Below are 12,159 nucleotides of genomic sequence, written 5' to 3' on the forward strand. Positions count from 1 at the left end.
TATTTGAAAAGAACTAAGAATTAAATGCTCACATATAGAAAGTCGGAAAGTCTTGAGAACTCCGATCTTACGTGATGCCAAAATAATATAAAATTCACTTCGAGAGTTCGAGTTATATTTTTCTCTCACTAGTTTTGTCATTTCTTAAAGAAGTGTTAATCAAACACTTATGGCGTCATCCACTATTGCAGCGAAATTTATGACAAGTGATTTTGACATCAAGTTTATTTTATGAAAAAAATGATACAAAGTGGATAGATTTCTATAAAATATTTATGTATAAACTCTGTGGTTATGAACCTCTTGGAAATATATTTATCATCTAATGTCTTTCATGAGAATATTGCTCGTATGAGTGTTCTAGGATCTCTAACTTTAGTGAAAGTTTGTAATTTTGACGTCTTTCATTTTAATTATTTTATAGATATTTATAAATAAAAAAATTATTCTGATAAGAAATTAAGTATTATCCAGTTCATTACACTTTGTATAATTATGTTTAAAGTATGATCTCATTAAAGTTAAGTAAAACCAGTTGAAAATTGACATGAAAAGATCACATTGCATGAAATTTTCATTCCTCACATTCATGATATAATTTGTCAATTAATTGTATTGATTTATGTGATCATTGTTGGGTCTAGTTATTCTTAAATACAACAACGAACTCTTTGGTCCTATATTGATATGTTTAATTGATAAAATTGTTTATACAACATATGATTGAGATGACATAAAACTTCAGGCGTATTATGGTTGATACATTTATTTGTGTACATACGTGACCCAATGGAAGATTGTTGGAATTTTTTAGGGTCACTAGTATAATAAATAATTGTACAAATGTCATATTTAATATAAGCCAGAATAATGTGATCTAATGTGAACTTACGTCAATAGGTAATGGTCCCCATTTGAAGTACGTGCAATTCTCCTTTGCGTCCCCATCAACAGAGAGAGAAACCTATTGACGTACTCATCAAATGAAATAACCATTCTATATAAGGAAAGTTTAAGGAAATAGATTAAAGAATCATTTCATCCATGCAAAGTCTAAGAAGGAGAAGATTCATGATTCATCAAATTAAGGTATGCTTCCGCCATTCAGATTTTAATTTCTCACACATTAAATTAGGATCTAATTAAGATAATTATAACAATATAAACCTATCGTAAAATTCAAGTTAGAGGAGAATTCGATCAATTAGAGTATATGACCGCAAATCGCGAGGTGAAGAGACAACAAAGATCCTCGAAGTTCAATGGAGGTAGAGTGTTGCGATGTAGGTGAGGAAGAAAGAAGAGGCGACAACAAAGAACCTTGAAGTTCGATGGAGGTAGGGCGACGTCGCGATGTAGGTGAGGAGGAAAGAAGAAGAGTCGGTGACGATATACTGAAAGTAGAGAAAGAAGGAAGAAAAATGTTTGCGAGGAAAAGGAAGAAGAGTGTCGTGCGGCTGCTCAAATGAGAGGAGTGAATTTAATGTTTTATGTTTTTTTTGTAATTAATAAAATTTTTAATGTTTTTAATATTTATTAAAAATATATGTAGTTACACGTGTTAATTTTTAATATAAATGTCACAAAATATATTTTGTTGGAAATACGTCATAGTCGGTGAGAGAGTGATGTGATCGGTCAATAGAGACTAGGGTCTAACTATTGTGAACAACTTACGATAAACTCTTCGATAATAATCCTGTGAGGGATTAGTATCTATTTCTATTTTTCGCAAATCCTCCAAACTCTTGAAACAGATTCAAGTGCGGAATTATTCGTTGGATTTGAAGCTTTAGACAACTGAATGCAAATGACAGAAAGTAAAGAACACAACGAGTTTCATGGATGTTCGGAGATAAAACTCCTACGTCACCCCTTCTTCCACAACCGGAAGGATATCCACTAAAGACTTTGAATCAGATACAACTCACTAATCTAGCTAACTCTCTATTGAACAGAACAACCTCTGTTCAACTTACAACACTAAGGTTTCTCAACGAAAAGACAGTATGCAATTGCAATATATTCAAAACTAGATAGACAGTAAGAGATTTAGTGTGTATATTAAGCAGAGTATGTTGCACCATTCGACCGTTGTCCTTGAGCTTCTATATATAGTTGAAGTACACCAACAGTCGAATATTCTTTGTGGACACGTGGCATGTGTCCGTTGGACGACCTCCTCTTAGTACGAGAGTACAATAGACTATGAGAATTTTGATCATGGACGTACCAAATAGATAGTGCGCCAGATATCCTCTGATTTTGTTCTGTACTGGAAAGGTGAATGAGAGATATCCACGTACGTGGCAATCATTCATTTGATGGAATTAACTGGCTTGTCAAACTGTTGAAAGAAGTGGAGTAGACAACTAAGGGATCGTGGTTAGACGGATGCTTCCTTCAGACAGCTGCTAAAGCAAGGCATCAAACGTTCTTCTTTAGATCGCGTCTAAAGGAGTTAAACGTCCTCGTCTAACTATGCTTCCCTTTAGACCGCGTATAAAGGAGTTAGACAACCTCGTCTAACTACGTTTCCTTTAGACAGTGTCTAAAGGAGTTAGACTACCTCGTCTAACTACGTTTCCCTTTAGACCGTGTCTAAAAGAGTTAGACTACCTCGTCTAACTACGTTTCCCTTTAGACCGCGTCTAAAGGAGAGTTAGACTGTCTCGTTTAACTACGTTTCCCTTTAGGCAAGGTCTAAATGAGTTAGACTACCTCGTCTAACTACGTTTCCCTTTAGACGCGTCTAAATGAGTTAGACTACCTCATCTAACTGCGTTTCCCTTTAAACCGAGTTTAAAGGAGTTAGACTACCTCGTCTAACTATGTTTCCCTTTAGACAGCGTCTAAAGGGGTTAAACTACCTCGTCTAATTACGTTTCCCTTTAGACCGCGTCTAAAGAAGTCAGACTACCTCGTCTAACTACGTTTCCCTTTAGACCGCGTCTAAAGGAGTTAAACTACCTCGTCTAACTACGTTTCCCTTTAGACCGTGTCTAAAAGAGTTAGACTACCTCGTCTAACTACGTTTCATTTTAGACCGCGTCTAAAGGAGAGTTAGACTACCTCGTCTAACTACGTTTCCCTTTAGACAGCGTCTAAATGAGTTAGACTACCTCGTCTAACTACGTTTCCCTTTAGACGCGTCGAAATGAGTTAGACTACCTCATCTAACTACGTTTCCCTTTAAACCGAGTTTAAAGGAGTTAGACTACCTCGTCTAACTACGTTTCCCTTTAGACCGCATCTAAAGGAATCAGACTACCTCGTCTAAATACGTTTCCCTTTAGACCGCGTCAAAGGAGTTAGACTACCTCGTCTAACTACGTTTCCATTTAGACCGCGTCTAATGGAGTTAGACTAACTCGTCTAACTACGTAAGACATTTAAGACAATTGTTTCAGACCGCGTCTGAAGTAGTAAAGTTTTTGAGATTTGCGTCTGCACAAAACAAATAGACAGCTTAGCTTGATCATATTAACATCGTCAAAATTATGTTCCAAACCATAACCATCTTTTAAATTCTTTTAAAGTTAATTAAACTTTTTTTTTTCTTAATTAACTTTTTTTTTCTTCTTTGGTTTAATTTATCCCAACAGAGAGATCTAGCTTCATTTTGTACCTGTAATTATGGTCAAATATAATGTAAGTATGAATATTCTAATCATTAAATTTAGGATTAATTAATGTTTGGATATATAATTTGTAAATCTTTGACCTATGAGTTATCCATATTCAATTACACTCAACTGAAGATCAAATCATTGGAGCGTGTAATGCTAAAACTCACCATCCTTTCAAAATGTTGAGTTGATTCACCGTCTTTACATAAATAAAGTTTTATGAAGTCGTCAATTAATGTTTATCCCCACCTAATTAAAAAGAGTTGATACAAGATCTTTTGTCTTGAATAAGACTTGATATTTGATAACATAAGTTGTAGGTCTTGTTTGATTATGATTGAGGAAGGAAAATAACTATACTCCAGTCGCGTGTCGAAACAAACAGTCTCTACATTAGAAGTTGATTGACCAACTACTTGTATTTCTTACTTTATGATTGTAAATAAAATAGAATAATAAAAGAAGAGTCCTAAGATCCACCTTTGGAAACTCGTACATCGAACTCTAATGCAGGCGATTACGTACCGAGTTACAAAGGATCAAGGCTTTTACGTAGTTTTGGAGAGACTTTTATGTGTCTTGCTATGTTTAATATTTTTTTTTAAGTGTCATAGGTTTTTGTAGTTTATTATAAAGTGGTTTGGGATCGAGCTATGTTATCTTGAAGTAATGATAATGAAATTTGATATATTTGTCTGATTTGACAAGTTTTAACATTGTATTCAATATTTTATTTAAAATTTAAGTATTAGATTGATTTTGAAATTATGATATAGACGAATATCAACATGTTAGTAAGTTCTAAATGAGATTTAAATAGAAAATATTTTCATAAGTTATTTTAATAAAATGTTAAATTTTAGTAACAATATTACCTAGTAGAATATCTTATCTTTTATTTTATTTTAATCTAGGAATGAGTAGAAGCTTCGACACGGTCAAATTGTCTAATTCGAACGAGACTGCAAGAATAAGGTCCTTCTTGAGGAGGGAAGACTTCATTATTTATATTTGGGGTGGGCTTGAAAAAAAAAATTAGTTGGACTTAAAAAATTAATGAGAAATTTTTGGATAAAACGAATTGATAAAAATAAGTTTTACAATTTTCTTAATAACTAACACGTAGCCCCGTACATTTGCACGAGTAATGATATAAAAAATCGTAGAAAAAAATTACGGTAAAATGTGATAACATTTTTTTTAACCGTTTTAAGTTTATGGGCGGGTCAACCCACGGTCCGACCCAAGTATCCATTTACTCTCACATATATATCCAAATTAAGCACAACTCTTGACCCGACAATCCGGGTACTTTGAAAATTAAACTTCATTTTATTTATATATATATATATATATATTAGTTACTAAATTGAACTTATATTTTTAAAATATTCTGCGTTCATTAAATTTGGTGTTAAATTTTAAAGATAAAATCTTATTAGCTTAGTTAGTTAAAATGTTGTATTTGTTTTTGTTAGGTTGCAAGTTCGAAACATACCTATAACATTTTTATTTTTATTTTTAACCGTTTTAAGTTTATGGGAGGATCAACACCCAATCCGACTCAAGTATTCATTTATTCTCACATATATATCCAAATTAACCACCGCTCTCGATCCGATAATTCAAATACTTTGAAAATTAAGCATCATTATATATATATATATATATTAGAAAAACAAACAGTGAATTACATTGAAAGTTTTTAAAAATTTATGGAGTAAAGTCACATTTTTACCGAAAAAAAATTATTATATAGATCTGCCCTTGTTCTGAGTACAATGACTCTTCCCGATATTATATTCTTTTTTATAAGTTGCATTCCATCATTTGACGTGTTGGTGTTATAAGAGAATACCTAAATTACCTCTTTTCATTTATTAAAATCCAATAAAAAAATTATTTACTTAGTAATAAGGATACTTTCCTCAAAAATTTTTTGCAATTTATACTTATAATTAACTCCCACTACTTGTATTGTAACTCCTTTAAATTGATGGAGGACACTCTAACTACACTCAGCCTAATAATTATGATTCTTACTTTATCAAGATGACCAGAATAAAATAATATATTATAATTTATTTTTAGTTGAATATATGAAGGGGTCCAAATCATATATCTAATCTGACTATAGTTGGTGCCATAATGCACTCAACAAGATGGAATTTCTTTTTCATACATCCAACCTCAGTGATAACAGTCTTTGATTAAAGGCTTATTAACATAAGATTTTAAGTCATTATTTTTATTAGAATTACAATTCAAGTGTTAGTTGAGTTGATGATGACGGTAAATTATTATATTAATTTTTAAATTGTCCCAACATCTTGATAATACAAAAAAAACATTTGTGACATTATCAAGTATTAGACACCATTTGAAAATAATTATTTCTCTTAAGTTTTTTGTTTTAATTTACATCATATTTTTGTTTAGAGTAAATGTAAATTGTTTATAACAAATAAAATGCAACAGTTATACATAAAAAAAAATGATTGTTCTCAAATAGCTAGGTGCACACTGCACATGTATTCTCTGGCTTGGTTGGTAAAGGATTATTGAACTAAATTTAATTATTATTTACAAATATATGTTTGATGATAAAATGAATTATATCAATTATTTGGATTAAATCAATAAAGAAAGAACAAAAAAAAAATAAAGATGAAGGGAAAACTCTTTGGATGTTTGTATTATTATTAAAACAACTTTACAAAATCATTGTATTTTGACATTATATACTTTTTACAACACAAAATTTGTGTCTACCCACTAACTATAACTATTGATTACCTAACTCTTCCAAATTTCAATAGTGAGCAATATTGTTGTATCAGTTATCACAAGTCTTTATTTTGATAAAATTTAATTGAATACCTCATTTAGTTATTTAAATAATTCATTCTTTCACTTATTTTTTTCTATGAAGTAAATCAATTAATTTATCAACATAATACTAAAATATATTTTATTTACATTTTTAAATAAATAATTTTTATTAAATATTAATATTTTAAATTTTTTTTTACCAATAATTAAACTTTTCAAATAGAATTATTTAAATAACTCAAATAACATAAATCTGAACAAAGTGAGAGCTAAACAAATAAATTGAAGAGTGACACCTGACTTGTTTGAGGAAAGAATTTTTTAGGTTGTTTGATAAAAAGTAGAAAAAAAATTAATTTTTAAAATTTAATGACTAATTTACCTTTTAAGTTTAGAGGATATATATGATTTAGGTGAGAGAATGGTGGCTTAGAGAGAGGATAAAATTAGAAGGTAATTTTGATATTTAAATTGATAATAATATTGATTAAATTGTTGATATGATGTTTGAGGTTTAAAATAAAAACCGGATTTTATCCCAAATAATCAAACAACAAACAAGTCCTAAAGTACAAATTAATTAGACTATTGTCATTTGGTGTGAATATATACAATTTGGTCTTCTGCCTACAAGTTAAAATCAATCTCACATTTGGTTATAAATAATATGAATACAAAGACTTGAAATTAATCTATCAACAAAAAAAACATCATTGCAATTAAGAAAATTCTCCAAATATCATCACGATATTTGGGTCATTTAGTCACGACTCTTCATTTGATCGATATACCATTTTAATTTAGTAAGATATTATGACACCATACTATGGACCTATGACTTCCCACTTAAATTTAAAACATTTTTAGTAAGAATCGAACTCGTAATTTTTTTTTATTATAGCCCAATTATTGAAAATAAATAAATTAGGATATGATCATTTATTAATCACTTTATGTGTGTGCCATAATGAAAGGGCAGCATTATCATGCCCAATAAACTTTTGACAGTACCAGAAAGTGAAGAAAATGCCTTTATGTGATCCCACCTTCTTTTTTCTTGCCCGTTAAAATCATCATGACATGTCTCATGGGAATGGGCCAATTGCGCATAAAGTCCTAATTTTATTGTGTGTTGATTAATTTATTGATATAACCCGAACATTTTTGTTAATAAAAGCAAATATCATTTCATCGACTTAATGTTCTAGCAAACATTGGAGTGACACTTGATTGTGATCGGGATTTTCAAACAAATTGGAGTTTTGCTTAGAATGTTATCGATTATCTATATACTTTTTTACATAATACAATTGATTTGTCATCTGAGTTTCATATCAATGATGGCATGGATTTGTTTACCTTGTCATGACTTCATTGCAATCTATGGTAAATTTCACCAATGTTCATATATTTCTATTTCATTTCATGTCCAAGTTTGTCCATATTTTTTTATTAACTTGTACCTTGAATTGTCTTTATAAAAATGAAAATCATTTCATTAATTCAAATTTATGCAAACTTAAAATTATAATGAAAAAGTATTCATCAATAATATTACAAATTTGTCAATCATACATAAAAAGGTAAGAAGGCTCTAATAAAACATTTTGGCCAAGCTTCAACAATAGTCCGAGCCGGCGGTGCAACTCTAGCCAATGCCGTGCTTAAAAGACGACAACATCTCCTTCAACATCAATATGAACCCTTCGATAACACCTCAACAATTAACTCTAAATCCCCAAAAGGAAATAACCACAAAATCATTAGATTTGGACACAAAAAGCCATATCTGAAAGCGAGAGACAACACGCATCCAATGTTACGCTAAACCAACACCAACTCAACAAGAGAATATCCGAAAATCTAATCATACTAGATCAGTAGGAACCACAAACTTGATCGCCACAACCGATGACAACAAGAGAGCTTACGCGGAGTTAGACATCCTACAAAATCTTCATAACATAGATAATGTGGCAAAACAATCAATTTATATGAAATTACGTACAAAATTTCACTCTATATCCGGTAGAATCAGTCTCCTAGAGCATACTCACATTAGACGGCCCAATATCTCAATAAAAACAGTTCTCTTCAATCCCATCCATACCTTATCCCAACCCAACTCTCATACTTGTATATGTTACCGATAATATAATAATATTAGAAGGATATAATATTAATATTTTGTCTAATATTATCGTATCATATTTATAATTGATGTAATACTCATTTTCACAAATATTATTGACATTTTTTTTCTTCACACAATTTTTTTTTAATTTATATTATTGTGAACATTACTTTGAACATTTTGCACCCAATCATCTAATCATATTACTGACTCGCGTTATTTCGGTCAGCCAACAATCTCATACAAATATTTAGTCATCATTATCCCTTATCAATTCCGAACATTTTACACTCAACTATTTTATAATTACCGATATTTTAGCATCAATTTGACAAATCAATCATCTTATTCACATAATTTTATCAAAACATATCACTTATTTTTTTAATCGACCACTAATTATTAATTCTGTTACCTCATTTCAAATATTTTACACCCCAACCATCTCATCATATAGACCTAATTCGAACATTTTATACCAAAATCATATCTCATCATTATAGACCTCTTACCTAATTTCAGCCCACTAATAAACTCATTCACATATTTAACCACCGTTACGTCGCTACAACAAAATATACTTTCAACGACTTTTATATGCCAAAACATATTAAGCGTGAGTAAAAATTGAAAGAAAAAACTTTTGTCAACATGTATATATATTTTTTATATAAAAAACATATAATTTAACTATTCTAAATTTTAATAATTTTTTATGTTTTATTTTTAAAGTTTAAAAATATTTTATTTAACTATTTAAATTTTTTAAAATTAAATTTGACTTAAAATTTTATTAACATTAAAATTTAATTATTATTTTTTATATAGAATAATTTTTAAAATTTTAAAGTATTATTATTTTTTATTATTCACATCTGTCTATTATTTAATTATTATTTAAATTTAAGTAAATAAAAAATAAAAAATAATATATATTAAAAACAAATTAATTAAATATTATATTATATTTAAAAATAAGAATTTAACTTGTATATGTATTTTTTAAATTAGGAATTAGTATACATACAAAACCAGACACCAATTTATTTTCTGTTTTTATTAGGATTTAGTATACATAAATAGTTCAATATCAATTCATTTTCTGTTTTTATTAGGAATATACATAGAAAAACTCAATACCAATTTTTTATTATTAAAAATCAGTATACATAGCAAAACTAATACCAATTCATTTTTTGTATTTATTAGAATCAATATACATAGAAAAGTTTAATACCAATTAATTTTATGTTTTTATTAGGAATCAGTATACATAGAAAAGTCCAATACCAATTCATTTTCTAGTTTTATTAGAAATCAATATATATATAAAAAAAAGCTCAATACCAATTCATTTTCTGTTTTTATTAGGAATCAATGTACGTTGAAAGCCCATTATCAATTCATTTCTGTTTTTAAGGAGAAATCGGTATACATAGTAAAGCCCAATACTAATTCATTTTTTGTTTTTATTATGAATTAGTATACATAGAAAAGCCCAATTACATATTCATTATCTGTTTTTTTATTATTAGAAATTAGTATACATAGAAAAACACAATACCAATTAATTATCTATTATTATTTGGAATCCGTATACATATGTTTTTATTAGAACTAGCATGTATATTGTGTATTTGCACAAATAATAATATAAAAAATTGTGAAAAAATATTACGATAAAAATTTTATGAGCGGGTCAACCCACAATCCGATCCAAGTATCCATTTACTCTCACATATATCCAAACTAACCACAGCTCTCGACCCGACAATCCGGATACTTTAAAAATTAAACATCATTATATATAGAGAGAGATTAGTTAGTTAAAAAGTTGAACTTATATTGTTAAAATGTCACGCGTTTATCAAATTTTGGATTGAATTTAAAATATAAAATGTTATTAGCCTAGTTGGTTAAAATGTTGTACTTGTTTTGTTAGGTTGCAAGTTCGAACCATACCTATAACATTTTTAATTTTATTTTAAACCGTTTTAAGTTTATTGGCGGGTCAACCCACAATCCGACCCAAGTGTCCATTTACTCTCACATATATCCAAATTAACCGCAGCTATCAACCCGGCAATCCGGACACTTTAAAAATTAAGCATCATTATATATATATAAATTAATATACATAGAAAAACTCACTACCAATTCATTTTATGTTTTTATTAAGAATCAATATACATAAAAATAAAAAAACACAATATCAATTCATTTACTGTTTTTATTAGGAATAAGTATATATAGAAAAGTCCAATACCAATTCATTTTCATTTTTTATTTTTTTTTATTAGGAATCAGTATACCAATACTAATTCATTTTATATTTTTATTAGGAATCAGTTTAGATAGAAAAGCTGTTTTTATTAGGAATTAGTATATATGGAAAAACTAAATACCAATTTATTTTTTGTTTTATTAAGAATCAGTATACATAGAAATATCAATACCAATTTATTTTTTTTGTTTTTACTATGAATAAATATACATTAAAAATCCCAATACTAATTCATTTTATGATTTTATTAGAAATCAGTATACATAGAAAAGTCCAATATCAATTCATTTTCTGTTTTTATTAGGATTCAGTATACATAAAAAAAAAAAAAAAAAACCAATGCCAATTCATTTTCTGTTTTATTAGAATCAATATACATAGAAAAGCCAATACCAATTCATTTTCAGTTTTTATTAGAAATAAGTGTACATAGAAGAGTTCAATACCAATTCATTTTCTGTTTTTATTAGGAATTAGTATACCTAGAAAAGCCCAATACTAATTCATTTTCTGTTTTTATTAAGAATTATTATACATAGAAAAGCACAATACCAATTCATTTTATGTTTTTATTAGGAATTAGTATACATAGCAATACCTATACCAATTTATTTTCTGTTTTAATTAGAAATCATTATACATAGAAAAGCCCAATACCAATTCATTTTATGTTTTTATTAGAAATCATTATACATAGAAAAGCCAAATACCAATTCATTTTCTATTTTTATTAGAAATCAGTATACATAGCAATAGCAATACCAATACTAATTCATTTTATGTTTTTATTAGGAATAGATTACATAGAAAAACCCAATACCAATTCTTTTTTGTTTTTATTTTTTAATTAGAAATCAGTATACATAGAAAAACCAATACCAATTCATTTTCTATTTTATTAGAAATCAGTATACATAAAAAAAACCAATATCAATTCATTTTATGTTTTTATTAGAATCAATATGCATAGAAAAGTCTAATATCAATTCATTTTCCGTTTTTATTAGGAATTTTATACATTGAATAGCCCAATACCAATTCATTTTCTGTTTTTATTAGGAATGAGTATACATAGAATAGCCCAATGACAATTCATTTTCTGTTTTTATTAGAATCAGTATACATAGAAAAGCCCATACTAGTTCATTTTCTGTTTTTATTAGGAATTTGTATACATGGAAAATCCCGATAAATATTCATTTTCTGTTTTTATTACTAGTTAGTATGATAGGATCGATGCAATCAATAGAGTCTAGATTCTAACTATTGATAACAGACAG

The sequence above is a fragment of the Impatiens glandulifera genome, chromosome 4 (assembly GCF_907164915.1).
Source record: "Impatiens glandulifera chromosome 4, dImpGla2.1, whole genome shotgun sequence".
Classification (NCBI taxonomy): Eukaryota; Viridiplantae; Streptophyta; class Magnoliopsida; order Ericales; family Balsaminaceae; genus Impatiens; species Impatiens glandulifera.